This window comes from Phaenicophaeus curvirostris, chromosome 14 (genome assembly GCF_032191515.1).
Source record: "Phaenicophaeus curvirostris isolate KB17595 chromosome 14, BPBGC_Pcur_1.0, whole genome shotgun sequence".
Lineage (NCBI taxonomy): Eukaryota > Metazoa > Chordata > Aves > Cuculiformes > Cuculidae > Phaenicophaeus > Phaenicophaeus curvirostris.
The window spans coordinates 7,182,736-7,196,344 of NC_091405.1; the positions used below are offsets into that span (position 1 = coordinate 7,182,736).

At 45.8% G+C, this 13,609-nt stretch overlaps 2 protein-coding genes across 2 annotated transcripts in view; one reads left to right on the plus strand and one right to left on the minus strand.

The window, feature by feature from the left end:
- Positions 1-13,609, minus strand: part of DPEP1 (dipeptidase 1) — a 237,257-nt gene that overhangs the window by 69,910 nt on the left and 153,738 nt on the right. The window lies entirely within an intron of this gene.
- Positions 1-13,609, plus strand: part of ANKRD11 (ankyrin repeat domain containing 11) — a 155,222-nt gene that overhangs the window by 317 nt on the left and 141,296 nt on the right.

The following is a 13,609-nucleotide window of genomic DNA, read 5'->3' on the forward strand; positions in this document are numbered from 1 at the left end:
GAACCGGGGGGAAGAGCAGAGGGGGAACGGGAAGAGGGGTGTTGGGCACCGGGAAGGGGGGGGGGGACAGAGGGGCCGCCAGGAATGAAGGAGAGAGAGGGTAGAGGGGGCACCGGGAATGGGGGGGGGAGAAGAGGGAACAGGGGGGTCACCGGGAATGTGGTGGGGGGAGAGCAGGGAGCACCGGGAGTGGGGAGGGGATGCGGGTGAAGGAGGCGCCGTGCAGGGTGTGAGAGGAGGATGTGGGGGTTTTGAAGGGAGAGGGGGAATTGATGGGGTGTTGGGAGCGAGAAAAGGCTGTTGGGGGGCTAAGGGAGAAGAGGAGAAGTTGAGGGAGAGCTGGTTGGGGTGCAGAGGGTTTGGGGGGCTGGATGGAGGGTTTGGGGAGGGCTGACCAAGGTGAGGAGGGTTTGGGGGGGATGGTCGGGGTGAGGAAGGCTTGGGAGAGATGGTTGGGCTGAGGAGGGCTTGGGGGTGATGGGGTGAGGAGGGTTTGGGGGGGTGGTTGGGGTGAGGAAGGTTTGGGAGAGATGGTCGGGGTGAGGAGGGTTTGGGGGAGTCTGGGGGGAAGGTCCGGAGACAGCCCAGGGCTGGTGGATTTTGTGGGGTGCCTTATGGGGTGAGAGAAATAGAGGATCTATGGTTGAGGCTGCAGTGTGTGTGTCCCCCTCCCCATCCACCCTGGATTTTTGGGGGGCACGAGGGCGGGCAGCCCCCGTTTTGGGGTGCGTGCTGAGCTGGGAGGAACAATACCAAAAGTTGTCTGAAATGGTAATTTCCGTTTCCCATTTCATCATCCCTGGGTAGGCGTTAGCCCTGTGAGTGTGTGCGCAGAGGATGGAGCTGAACTGAGCTGCCAGCCAGCCTAGCCAGTCCTGCTTATTTATTTATTTTCTAGTTTAATCTTTAAATTGCTTGGTATTTTTCTCCTTGGAGGAGCCTTTGTGTGCTGGGGAGGAGCTGCTCGACACCTTTGCCCCTTAGCAAAGAGGAGGGGGGAGGAAAAAAAAAAGAAGAATCCCAACCCAAAACAGCTGCACTTCTGCAGTCCAGAATTAACCTCCCCCAGTCCGGTAGATTGATTGCGTGTTTAGAAAGGCAAATCGCTGCTCTCCCCTCCCCTTTCTTCGGAAGGAGCCAGGATGAGCTGAGCCCTTGATGCCCTCTGCCCTTTCCCAGAGAGAGCAGCTGTCCTGCGAGGGGCTGTGCGTGTGGAATGAAAATCGGCCTCTTCATTGAGGCACAAGAGTCGGTGTGTTTATGGATTGGCTTCTACTCTAAGCTTGGAGGTCTGTTTTGATATCCAGTTGCAGGAAAGGGTTCCTCCCCCCTCCTGGTTTTGTACACAAAGTACTCTCTTACCACTGGGGACATGGCCCTATAGGCAGAGAACAAATTCCAGGCAGCTCTTGAAGCAAAATTCCCTCCTGAGATTGCTTCTGAAATTGGGTATAGACCGTTTTGGTGGATTTTTATTTTTAGTTGAAAACATCTCGTGAATCTAAGGCTTCGTAGTGGCTGTGTTCTTTCTAGAAGTGTTGCAGTCTGTATGAATGTAAGGAACTTGGAGTGAAATGTAATTTCTTTCCTGGTTTGTTCATAAAATGGAACAGTTTTTTATCATCACTCCAATAATTTTCTTTTTCTGGGGTGAAGAAACACTCCATGGAGTCATGAAGAGGGAAAAGGAGATTAATTCTCTCATGTTTTCTAATGGCATCAATGCATTCTTTTGTGTGTGCTCTACCAGGAACTAAATATTTTACTTGATTAACTGAAAAAGAAAAAGTTGGCATAGTTACAAAATGGATTTACTGGCAGATTAAAGGTGCATATTGGAGCAGTTTTAAATGATTGTGGTGGCGGGCGGTGTAAGGGTTTAAAACGCTCCATGGAGCGAGCCCTACAGTGGCTTCTCTGTCTCGGTAGGGAAACTCTTGGGCACCTTGCTTCATTCTGCCTGTGAAATGTGGCTGCTGAAGCCGCGTGACCTGTTTTCTTTCCGTGGGAAGTGCTCCACTGGTGGAATCTCGCACTCGGTGGGGTTGTGGGTGCGCGCTTGGGGCTCTGGTTGAGCTCCTCCCAAAGCACAGTTACCCTCACAGCCTTCGTGTGTCTGTCGTAACAGCAGAACCTTCGCGCTACTGCGTCCGTCCCGGTGTCTGCTCTGGCTTAGCTGCATCTGGGGTTTGTGGGGCTCAGCTTTTGCCATGCAGAGATGCTCTGGGTCTCTGGTTCTAGGGGAACTTGTCAGTCCTACAGAAGGTAGCGCAGGAAGGTGTAAAACAGGCCAGGGCCCATCCTGTCTGCGTCCTCCTAGGAAAAGGGTGGTTTGGACTCCAGTGGAGTTTGCTGTGAACCTGTGAATTATTAGACTAGCTGGGACTTGCATCACCTCCAGACTTGTCTGAGTAAGTGCAAAGGGTTTGCTCTGAAATTTGCAGCAGGCTGAGTTGCCCGTGCAGCGATCAACACGCTGGAGTTTGGAGCGAGTATGAGCGTTCATTTCTGTCCTTCAACTTGATCAGTTCCCAGCTTTTTTTATTGCGTATTTCTGTTCTAAATAGCAATTATAGGAGACCTGGTCATGCAAGCGTTAGTGGCTGTGACAGCCTGGAAACTGGAGATGGAAAGTTTAGTGTTTCACAACTGGTTTTACTGTTCAGTTCTGCTTCTCCTTTTAAAAATGAACTCTTGCCCGTGTCTCCATTTCATAAAAACGTGGCTCAGGGTGAATTGCCTTTTTTTTTCTTTTTTTTTCTTTTACTTACTGCTTTTTTTTTTTTGTGATGATTTAATAGCATTTTCTGAGACTTAAACATACAGATCATCCAAGGTGAATGTTGGTTTTGCATGGGGGGAAGAAAACTCAGAAACCAAACCCCCAAAATCCTTCAACAAAGCTCTAGCCTTCATTTTCTTCCTTCTTGTGTGGCAGGTAACCTGTTAAGGTTATTCTATTTCCTACTTATGTTTTAACTAAGTCCCCAAAAATGCTTCTAAACAAAACGAAGCATATTGCAGCGTCGTGGAGCTCTCTGCCACTGCTCAGTAGAGCAGACAATGTATTTCTCTAGGGTCAGCGAAGACTAGTCGTGTTAATCAATACTGTACCAGCAGTGTTCCCTTTTCAGTAAACCAGATGGACTGCTTACAACTGGTGGTGATTATTTTAACTGTGTAATTGCAACATGGCTGCGTGATGACAGTGTTTCCTGCAGATACTTCAAAGCCAGGCTCCTGACAAGTGTATCTTTACAGCATTTAATCTGTACTCTCTGTCTTTATGTTGTGGCTTTCGGACATGTGTTTGAAGTACTAAGGTTTTTTTTATTACCTCCTGCTTTTCTTATACCTTAGAAGAAGGCAGCACTTTGTAACAGTCAAGTGGCTCAAGCAGGGGAATAAAACCAGGATGATGGGGGCTCCCACGGTGGTGGGTTGGTTTCAGTTTGTTTTAGATCCATGCAGCGTCTACGACAAACACTAGGAAGAGCTTTAAGTTACCGTGAGGAAACAGCAGCATTTCCTTGAAACAATGCTTGAATCTCCTGTAAGTGTGCATGTGGCTTTGTTTTGGGGAAAATATGTTCTCTGGTGACTTGAGTCTTAACTGGGACACTAATTACGTGGTGAAGAAATCCTACTTGGAGGGAAGGAAATACCCGGGACCGGAGCTGGGTAATTACATTTGGTAAAATTACCGAATGCCAGCTTGCTTAGGAGGCTGGAGCCCCTCTTCCTCCTGCCTTGCTGAGTACCTGAATTTCAGGCTCGACAATCTGCCTTATGGATTGAAATTCTTCCTTGGCATTAAGATTTAATGGTGGTAGATACATAGCAAGTAGTGACAGGTATTACTGCTTTTCAGCAAAGCGAAGGAAATAATGCTTGCAAATATTTACCTGGTGGTTGTTATTCTAATCCTATTTCCTTGAGGAGGCTCTAGTAAAGGTGCCTCATCTGCTGCCTCCATCGCCAGTGAGAATTGGATGTATTTCAGTTGTAAAAGGCTGTGGAGAGAAATTGGTGTCTCCATAGCAAAGATTTTAGTGTTTCGTGATAAACTCGCATATATTTTTACCCTATCTAATTTAAACCAGTCCGCACGACACTTTACAGGAATGATTTGTATGCAGCCTTTAAATATTTTCTTTTCCCTGTGAGAGAGATGAGCGGCACGGAGCTGCTTTTTCCGAGGGTGCAGAGCGCTGGGATTCTCAGCCAAGTGTTGTGTAATTTGTATGCTGCTGATGCACGGGCATAAAAAATACTCACATAAATGTTAGAGGAAAGCTTGTGTAGTCAATTATTTGAAATCACAGGCATCTGAAACAGGATGGTTTTGTGCAGCCAGAGCCTTAATCAAGTGTACTTGGGCAAAATGCTGTCTGTGGTGTCCTGCTGGGGGGGGAGGGGGGCTAGAAGCTGTCGGCGCCTGTGGTCTGGAGCTGTTTTTTTTTTTTTTTTTAGTGTATTTGACTGTACCTGGAATTTTCAAGCTTTCCCATGTGAGAACTGGTGTTTTCTGGTGTTTTTTTTCTCGTGCAGCTGTTGGGTATTTAAAAATCTTAATTTGTCTGAGTCTGGGTGGTGGTAGCAGCTTGGTCTGTGGCTGGTTGGAGGTGATGCCAATTTGTAATCCTTAACAAGTGTATAAAAAAAAAAAAGAAAGAAAGAAGCTTAAATGCTAATAGCAGTGAAAAATCTGTTCAGCGTGTAGCGTGTGTGAAGAAGGCAGGCACACACGTTGGTCTGCGTATTCTCCGTCAGCTGAGCTGAGGGCTTTTAAAAATCTGTTCTAATTTTTATGCTGGATGTGGAATGGCTAATCCCATAAAAGCCTAGCACCTTTTGACAGATGAAACGCTGCTGTTCTTAACTTACTTGAGCAAAATATTTTTATAGATGGTATTAGCTCTGTGGCTCTGAGGGTAATGCAGTCCTTACACGAAAAAGATCTTGCTTTGATCTGACAGCTTTCAAGATCCATTTCCAATCACTGAGTTCCATTAACTCTGTTTATAATGGTGCCCTCAGACTTTTTTCTGTTTATGTGACTCTTTAGGGTGTTAACATTTCTGTGTATATGAGTTCTCTTTAATAAACTGAAGGAGTAATTGGGGTCAGGAAAGGAAATAATCCTGTTAGAAGGTGCAGTTAATTATATCGAGTGTTTTGGGCTCCAGAATTCTTCCTCTTGGTTCTTTAATGTTTTCCCCAGACTGTAGGATGTAGAGAAATAATCAGATCGCCACCAAAATAGGACAGTGGGGGAGGGCGGTGCCTGTACTGTTGGTTTTGGGAGTGTGAAAGAACTACAAATGCAGCTGTTGAGGGTCATGGAGGAGAAAAAGGGAGGCTTCCCTAGCGTTGTTATAGTGTTCTATGCAGTCTGGTGTTGGTTGAGTGCGGTGCAGGAGCTCTGCAGCACCCATGATGGGTGCTGGTTGTCCTCTCTCCCTCGGCTCTTGCTCTCTTTGTGGCTCTGCCACCAGCTTCTTGCCAGCACTCACGTATGAGGAGCCTTCCTGGGTTTTCTTACCGCTTCCAGTTTTGTTGGTAGTCAGAGCTCCTGAAGAGGACTTCTGAAACCTGTCTTGCCTAGGCAGTTTTCATTTTGTTAAATGCATGGTGTGGTTAAGTTGTTCTTCTCAGTCTGTGAAGGCTGATGGTTTAGGAGAGACCACCCCAAAGTAAAGAGCAAGGGTGCAGTAGTCCTTAGTGTTGTGGGGTAGCAATGAGTGCGAGTGAATTTGCTGCTGTAGCCAGAAGAAAGTGATGTTTTTTTCTAGGTCAGGGTTGAAGGCACTGTCAGGGTGGTGATGTGAAGCATATATTACCGTCTGCATTGTCCCTGCCATATGGATGTGTGCAGCGCTGCCCTTGGCATTCATGCGTTGAATTATTTATCCTCTCAAAATCTGTAGGCAGCCTTTCTTCCTCTGTCTCCAAGAAAACCAAACTTATCCGATCAGTGTTTTTAAAATAGATCTTCCACCGTAAATAGATGCAGTGGCAGGAGCAGACTATCGATTGTATATTGCATTTGTGGTAGTAAACCAAAGGCTGCAACATTTTGTGGAAACACTGAAATATTAATTCTCCTCTTTGGTGTGAGAGGGTTCGTGCAGGTGCTGGGTCCATATGTGACTAAAGGGCAAACCTGCTTCTTTAGCAAGAATTTACAGACCTTGAAAATGGAAAGGGTAGAAAACTTTTTAGTATGTGTAAAAGAAGCTTTGCCTCTGCTGTGGACTGAGGGAATGGAGGTTGTTTTTGCATTTGAACAGTGAGAAAGCATCTCCTTTCCTCTTGCATTGCGCTGGGTTTGCTCTGAGAAGATTAAGGTGGCCCTTGGAGGGCTTCAAGTTCTCAGGCGAGGACAGCAGCATCGGCAGCTTGTCACGGCAAGATGGTCAGATGGCTGTGGGTGATTGGGGAGGGAGGGGAAGCAAATGCCAAGGGGAGCTAGCTCTACCTTTTTTAGAGGCTGGCAGCTTTGCAGTATACAACAAGTCTAAAATTTACCTTTAGAGCGGCATAAAGCTGCTAAAATTGTGTCACAGCGTGGCAAAGAAGGGAGATGTTACCCTCTGAAAAATTCACCACGATCCAGAGGCAGCCTCTCCCTGAAGGCTTGACAGCCTGTGCAGCAGGAGGCTGCAGAGCTGGGTTTGGGAAGTACTGAGCTGCTCTGAATATCTCCATATGAAATGAGAGTATCTGTAATTAGGAACGCCTTAAAAATACATTAAATAGCTTTAAAGGAAAATAAGGCGAATGGAAGCTTTGTTGTTCAGTATATAAAATGCTCAACTGCAGTTCATGGTGCACCTTTGTTTTAAATACAGCTCACGTGGAAGTGCTCTCCTCCTCCTGCGCACAGAGCCTTATCAGCTTATCTGGGCAGGAGTTCAGAGCCATAAAAACTATATCCTGCTTACACCTTCCAGCCTATCCTATGACCTGCTCTGTGTAAACAAGTTGTACCAGGAGCTCCAAATTACTAGTAAGTAGCTGGGTTTTCTGCAGGCTGGTTAGGTCTGGGAGGAGCCAAGATAAAGTTCCAAAGAAGTTCTCTGTTGGGAAGGGCCTCTTGGTAGCTTCCTCCTACAGGGAGGAGGCAACAGATCCAATACCCTGCGGGCTGCGGCAGTGACCGTATCCTATGAAAACGAATGATCTTTTGGGTAGACTTTACACTTTTGGTTTGGTGTTTTCCACGTTGTGCAGGATGGTGGCTGTTGCAGATTGTGAAATGTCAGCGTTGTCGTAACAACACACACCGCTTGTTGCACCGCCTGTCGTTCTGCCGTTGCGTCAGGTCTTGGACAGACTGAAGATGTAAGCCTATTTATAAAGAACTGCTATAGTTATATCTTTAGATAGCTGGATGCGATTAGCCATGTCGATGCTGGGAAAAGATAGAGGTAGGTTCAGGGGAAAGGCGGGGGGCGGGGAGCAAACATCCTGCTTGTGGCAGTGCTATGGTTGTTTAAATAGCAGTGGGCGAGCTGGTGCTCTGGTTACAGTGTTTAGCTGCCTCCCATAGCTAGCTGTCTCCTCGGTTTCATCTTGCAGCGAGGCACAGGCAGATAGCTTTATCTGAACGAGATCATGGGTCTGTTATGAGTGAGCCCAAGTGGTTTTGTGTGTTAAACTTTACCTTTCTGAGCGGTCCCAAGAGTTAACTATGCTAGCTAGCCAGGTTTGAATATGGAAACCTGTTCTTGAACCTTGACCGTTTTACTCACACTCGTGCCATTTTTTGTCCTACCAGCTCAGAAAGGAGATGTGAGAATATGTTACTTTTGAGAATTAAGGTAGCTGATAACTGCTGTACCTTCTCTCATTTCTTTCCCTGCTGTAGTCTGTCTCTTGTTGCACGTTGGGGTTCTGTGCCATGGCTGTCCTGGTCTCTGATCTGTTTTCTGTGCTCCACTTTGCAAGCAGCCCAGAAGGCTTCAGGCTTTCTCACCAGCGTCTGGGGTGCCCTGCGTTGCTCAGAGCTGCTCTGTTGTGGGCTATCGTGGAGAATTAAATGGCCTTCCCCTGTGATCAGCACTGGTGCTGGGCTGTTAAACTTGTTCTGCGGCGAGAGCCAAATTGCCCGAGCTAGTCCTTGTCCAAGGGAGATGACATCAGGTGGGAAGTCAACTTTGTGGCTTTTTCCTGGTGTGCCGAGTAGTGCTCCTTAGTTAGAAGGCTACAGGTTGTTGTCGTAGAATGCTGAATTTACTTCTGTGGTCTGCTCTGTCTGCTGGCTTCCCCTACATCACCCACTGTAATATTTCTTCTCCCTTGCCTCTGTCCCTCCCCTTCCCAGAGCCTCATCTGATGGAGGTTCTGCTCGGCTCTCTGCGCTTGCCTTGGCCCTCCTCATCTAGGATTCTTCTCTGTAATTTTAATCTGTCTGCCTTTTGATCTTCCCTCTTGTCTGTTCCTGCTTTTCTGTGAGATCATCCTGCATCTTCATCTCCCTCTTGAGAGCTGGGCCTTGTTTTTGCACGGAGGCAGGAAAGCACTTGAAAACAGAGAGGTGGAGGATCTAAGGGCATGGAGACTTCTGCTGGGGATAAGGGTTTGGGGTGCTGGCAGTGTTGGGTCTGCAGTTGTGTGCCTCTGCTTATCGCTAATGCCTCGTTACCTCTGCATCACCCTCAGCACCTACTGTCTCTGGTCAGATCAGCTCTTTGAATCTCCTGTTTTATGGATTGGGCCTCTGTGTGAATGATGAGTTCTTTTCCATGACGTTACCAGTGGTGGTTGTAGGCAGAATTCACTCTAAGGGAGCAGTGCAGGTAATTGAGATCTGCAAGAACCCTTCCGATAGTCTCTTCGGAGCTGCTATCTTCTCCATCTGGTGCTGATTCACTTGATGGAGCTTGCAATAGAGAAGGGTGCACGGGAGGTCTGCTGGCAGTGTTGCAGGCTCAGTATTGCCTCGCAGCCTGGCTTTCCCCTGCACCTCCTGCTGTGTGCTAGGGTATGAATGCTGCAAGCTGCATTGTTTTCTCTACAATTTTACTTCGCTTTAGCATGTGTTTGCTCACATTTACAGAGAAAAATGGCTTTTCTAACAGCGATGCCTTTTGCTGCTTCTCCACAAAAGGATGCGGTGCACATTAGCAGAAAGAAGGGTACACGACCTGGTAGCTCTGGCATTGGGAAAGGTAGCTTGTCCTGGTGGGATTGATCTGCTTGAAGACTGCTGGGGGTGGTGTGTTCACATACGTACACACACAACCTGATTCGTGTGCAGGATACAAATACTGGCTGTTTCCAACACTCGGCCTCTGCTTTTAGAAGTTCTTTTGTGAAAGCAACATTCACCTCCTCCATGGCTGCAGCAGGAGCTTCAGTAGAAGCTCCATCATGATGGTTATTGGAGACTTTAAAAGGAACCCAACAACTGCTGCTGTAGTGTGTTTTGCAGATTTTTTGCTTTAAGATGTGTAGCTGTTTTGATTGCATTGTATGGAGATGGCCTGCGTATTGCTGTGGAGGGAGTCGTGGTTGTGCTGAGCTGGATGACTAAATCAGCTGAAATGATAATGGTAATGCTACTGTGGGCTCTGCAGCAAACGATCCTCAGGGAAAGTGGAGCATGACTGGAATATGTGTGGTGGTGTATGAATTTGGTGCTTGTGGGTAACCTGAGCTCACCAGCCAAGGGTTTTGTTACCCAGATAATTTCTCACCTAACTTGCTTTTGTCAACAGTTGCGCCGAATGCTTAACGAATGATGCTTTCCATGAGTGCGGTTACGTAAAATGTTAATATGCTGCATTTTTTCACGTCAGCTTTATAATGTGTGCAGGGCTTCAAGTCAAACTTCAAAGACGGTAGCTTGCTTTATGGTTGAACCTATGAGCAGTTTTATGTGCGGGGTGGAGTGAACTTGTGGAGAATATTGCAGTTTACCCACTGTCATAAAAAGTTATGATCCTCATGATTCAAGTATTGTTCTGTAGGTGGAGGCAGGAGACAGATGCAGAGGTCAGTGGGAGCGCGTACGGAGCGAGTTCAGATGTGCCAGCGGAGTGAATGGAGTCTTCTGTGTTTCCCAGCTCACTGAAGCGGGTTCAAAAAGTGCCTTGTGCTCTTTCTGGGTCTTCCTAAGAAACCTGCACCTGTGTGACTCGCAGAACAGGCAGACCATTTCCATGGGAAAGGAACTTGGCAGGGGGAACCGTGAAACACGGCTGAGAGGGGGGCTGGTTTCCAATGCAGTATTTTAAACCGTTCTTAAAACGTGGCGCTTTGGAGTGGCGAAGAGACTGTAAGTCAGTTTATAACCTACTTTCCTTCTTTGGGCTTTTCTTCGGGGTGCAAGCCAAGGGAATTGAAAAAAATAAATAAGTGGCTGCCTCTTGCAGATGCCTCATTCCAATTAATTTCTCGTATGGTTCAGGATATTTAAAACCTGAGAAATATTCCCTGAAAAAAGGACTGTTTTGGCTAAGTGGTCATGGTGGGAGAGCAGGATAACCTTTTAAAGGCGTAATTGCAGCCTTTTGTGAAAACATCTGACAAGGGGTTCTCCTTGACTTGGGCTGCTTTTGCACTGTGGTGAGGTCTAGGATTCTCCAAGGTGGAGAGTCACTGCCACAAACTCTGAGGTATAAAACACTTTTCAGTTTTCAATAAGTAAGTTATAGCTGATTAAAATAAGTCACTATTCCTGTTTCAGTCAGATCCCTATAAATATTCCGAGTGACTTAGGCTCTCATTTAAAACACGTTCTCCTGGGATGAGGAGGTATAAATGTGCTCTTTGTTTGCAGCCAGGAAAATTAAAGGATCACAACATTAAAAAACCCTACATGATAGATCTCCTGAAACACTGTTTCTTAAGGAATGTGTACTGTGAGTGTGCAAACACCTTTGTTAAGGGGGTTTGTTTTCCGTTCTGTTAGCTTGAAGAATTTTATTCTGAATATGTTAAAACTTGGGAAAAAAAAGGACTGTGATTGCTATCTTTGGATGATCCATTAGCTGGTAGAGCCTGCCTTTTATTTATTTTTGTAAACACATGTGTGAATGTAAACATTTTATCCAGAATGGCCCTGCAAATGCTCCTGCATTAACATATATTGTCATGGAGAATAATTTTCATTTAACTGTAATTTGCTTTATATTTTCCTCCCTGGTTGCCATAGAAACGCAGTCCGATATGGCAGTGACTACTCGCAGGAGCTGGGTTATGCATTGCCTTTATAATGGACCTGTGTTAATCACGCTGCAGTCTGCACCCAAGGAGCCATGATTATTTGTGGGAGGCTCTTCATTTATATAAACTGTAAGATGCCTGTGGTACCTCAGCTTAATATTCAGAGTTACCAAGGGTGCTTTTCTGTTCTGCACAAGTTTTGTCATAAAAACTGTCTATGTATTATGGTGATTGTGGAATTGATACGTATTTACTGAAATTTAATGTCAGTTAGATTTCATTTTCCATTTTCATTTCATTTGCTGTAATAGCCTAACTAGTAACGCTCTTTCCTGTGGTTCAGTTTAAGCTCTCAAACGTTTGGAACACAGCAATGAAACATTTGTTTTCCTTATCTGTGCATAAAAAGTTGACTTGCTTTTTATAAGAAAGTGTTTGTGTCTTTGTGGCAATGACTGCAGCTGGGCAAACCACTTCTCACCCCAAGCCTTGTGCCTAGGAACAGCAAGCTTTGTCTAACAGAGCGATACCCCGTCGGTTCATTATGGGTATAAGGAAAAATACATTTCCTTTTGGCTAAGAGCAGATACAGCTAGAAGTGGGTGAGGATGGATTTTAGTCACGTTTGTTGCGTGTCTGGGTTTGGAGGTCTCTTTTACAGCCGTCAGATTTGGCTGCCTTGTCCATGCCTGCTGCTGTTCTTCCAACCTGTGCCCACATTTCCCTTTGATTTACTGTCACTCATGAGCCCTCAGACTCAGAACATGTGAAGATGTGAGCGTTATGCCCACCGCAGCTGGTGGTGAGGAGCTGATTTTACAGCTGCAGGTAGTGGGGCATCCTGAGGGAGAAGAGATTTAGGGCTTTAGATCCTGTCCGTGTGTTACAGCACACACCGCGTACTGTGGCTGTGGCTTGTGGAAACCTTGGAAGGACTTGCCTTCCCGCTGCTGAGGGAAGAGCCATGGTGGCATCAGTTCAAACTGAACTTGTCAGTTAGCAAAAGATTTGTTTTCGCTTTGACAGGATGAGCCAGAGGAGAGAAAATCAACCTCATGGGATTCTTTTCTGTCTGGGTACTTTAGTGGCAGAAACCTGAAATGATAACGTAGGGGCAGGACTTCCACTTGCCTCCTGAACTGGCCTCCTCAAAATGAATTTTGAGTTTGGTGCTTGGTATTAAAGACAACGTGTGCTGGCCCGTTCTGGCCTGTCCTTCGCGGTTGGACACCGATTGTCGGTTACGTAAGGCCGAATTACTCCAACACGTAGATGCTTTCAGATGCTGATGGTCTCACAGTTATTTCTTGGTGCTTTACAGCAGGAATTGAGTAACATTTTGTTCTGTAATGCAGTATTAAGAAGCCGAGCGTTTTTTTCCTGCAGTGGCATATAAACAAGTAGTGATAACATCCTATTTTAAGCATTCGGAGGAGGCAGGGCTGAGGAGGGGAAGCAGGGCTGGATATTTTTCTTATTCCTACACACCATATTTTAGTACAATTTTGCTTGCCTTCCATGAAAGCTGTGAGCTATTAGAAATGAACTGTTTTTTGAGGTGGACAAGCCCCAGTGCAGTGTGTGCTGTGCGTGTAGAGTAACCTTGTTAATAGATGTTACTCGCCTACCTTTCCCCTTGTGTATTTCTGTGTCTCTCACTGTATGATGTTGGTGCTCTTTTGCTGTTTACAAGAGGCAGATGTGATTCATACTCAAAAAGGCCAATCTAATTTTAATAAAAAGCTGAAAAATGGCATGGCTGTAGTGAGGACTTTTGGGTCTCACATAGATCTCTTGCATTTTTCCTTTTTTTTTTTTTTTTTTTTTAAGTCTGCGTATAGTCTGCATTCTGACAATGCCGGCATCTCTCAGCTATCAGATGGCGCAGCCAGACTTGCCAGAATCATAGGATGGTTTGGGTTGGAAGGGACCTTAAGATCTCTCCAGTTCCAACCTCCATGCCATGGGCAGGGACACCTCCCACTGGATCTGGTTGCCCAAGGCCCCATCCAACCTGGCCTTGAACACCTCCAGGAAAAGGTGAACACCAACTCTCTGTAATTTTGTAGGTTTATTTGAATTATATTCTGTTTTTGCATAACTATAGCTACCTGAAAATCAAGTGTTCTGTACAAATACTTTATAATTGGGAGGTAATTTAATTGAGAGTTAAGTATTAAATTAAGTAATAACATAAGAAAATACTAGGGAGCAGCTTTTTGGGGTGATGTTGACTAGGTATTTCCAATAGGATAGGAACAGGCTCGTTTAGGAATGAAGTAAGGGTGTATGATGGTTCACATCAAGGGGATGTTGTATTGACAGAGCATAGTTGGCCACTTTGCTTAACTTGTTTAAAACAAACAAAACCCCCGCATGACTCTGTAGTTTGTATAGAAATGGGTGTGTATGATGGCTGACTTGGAGACAGGAG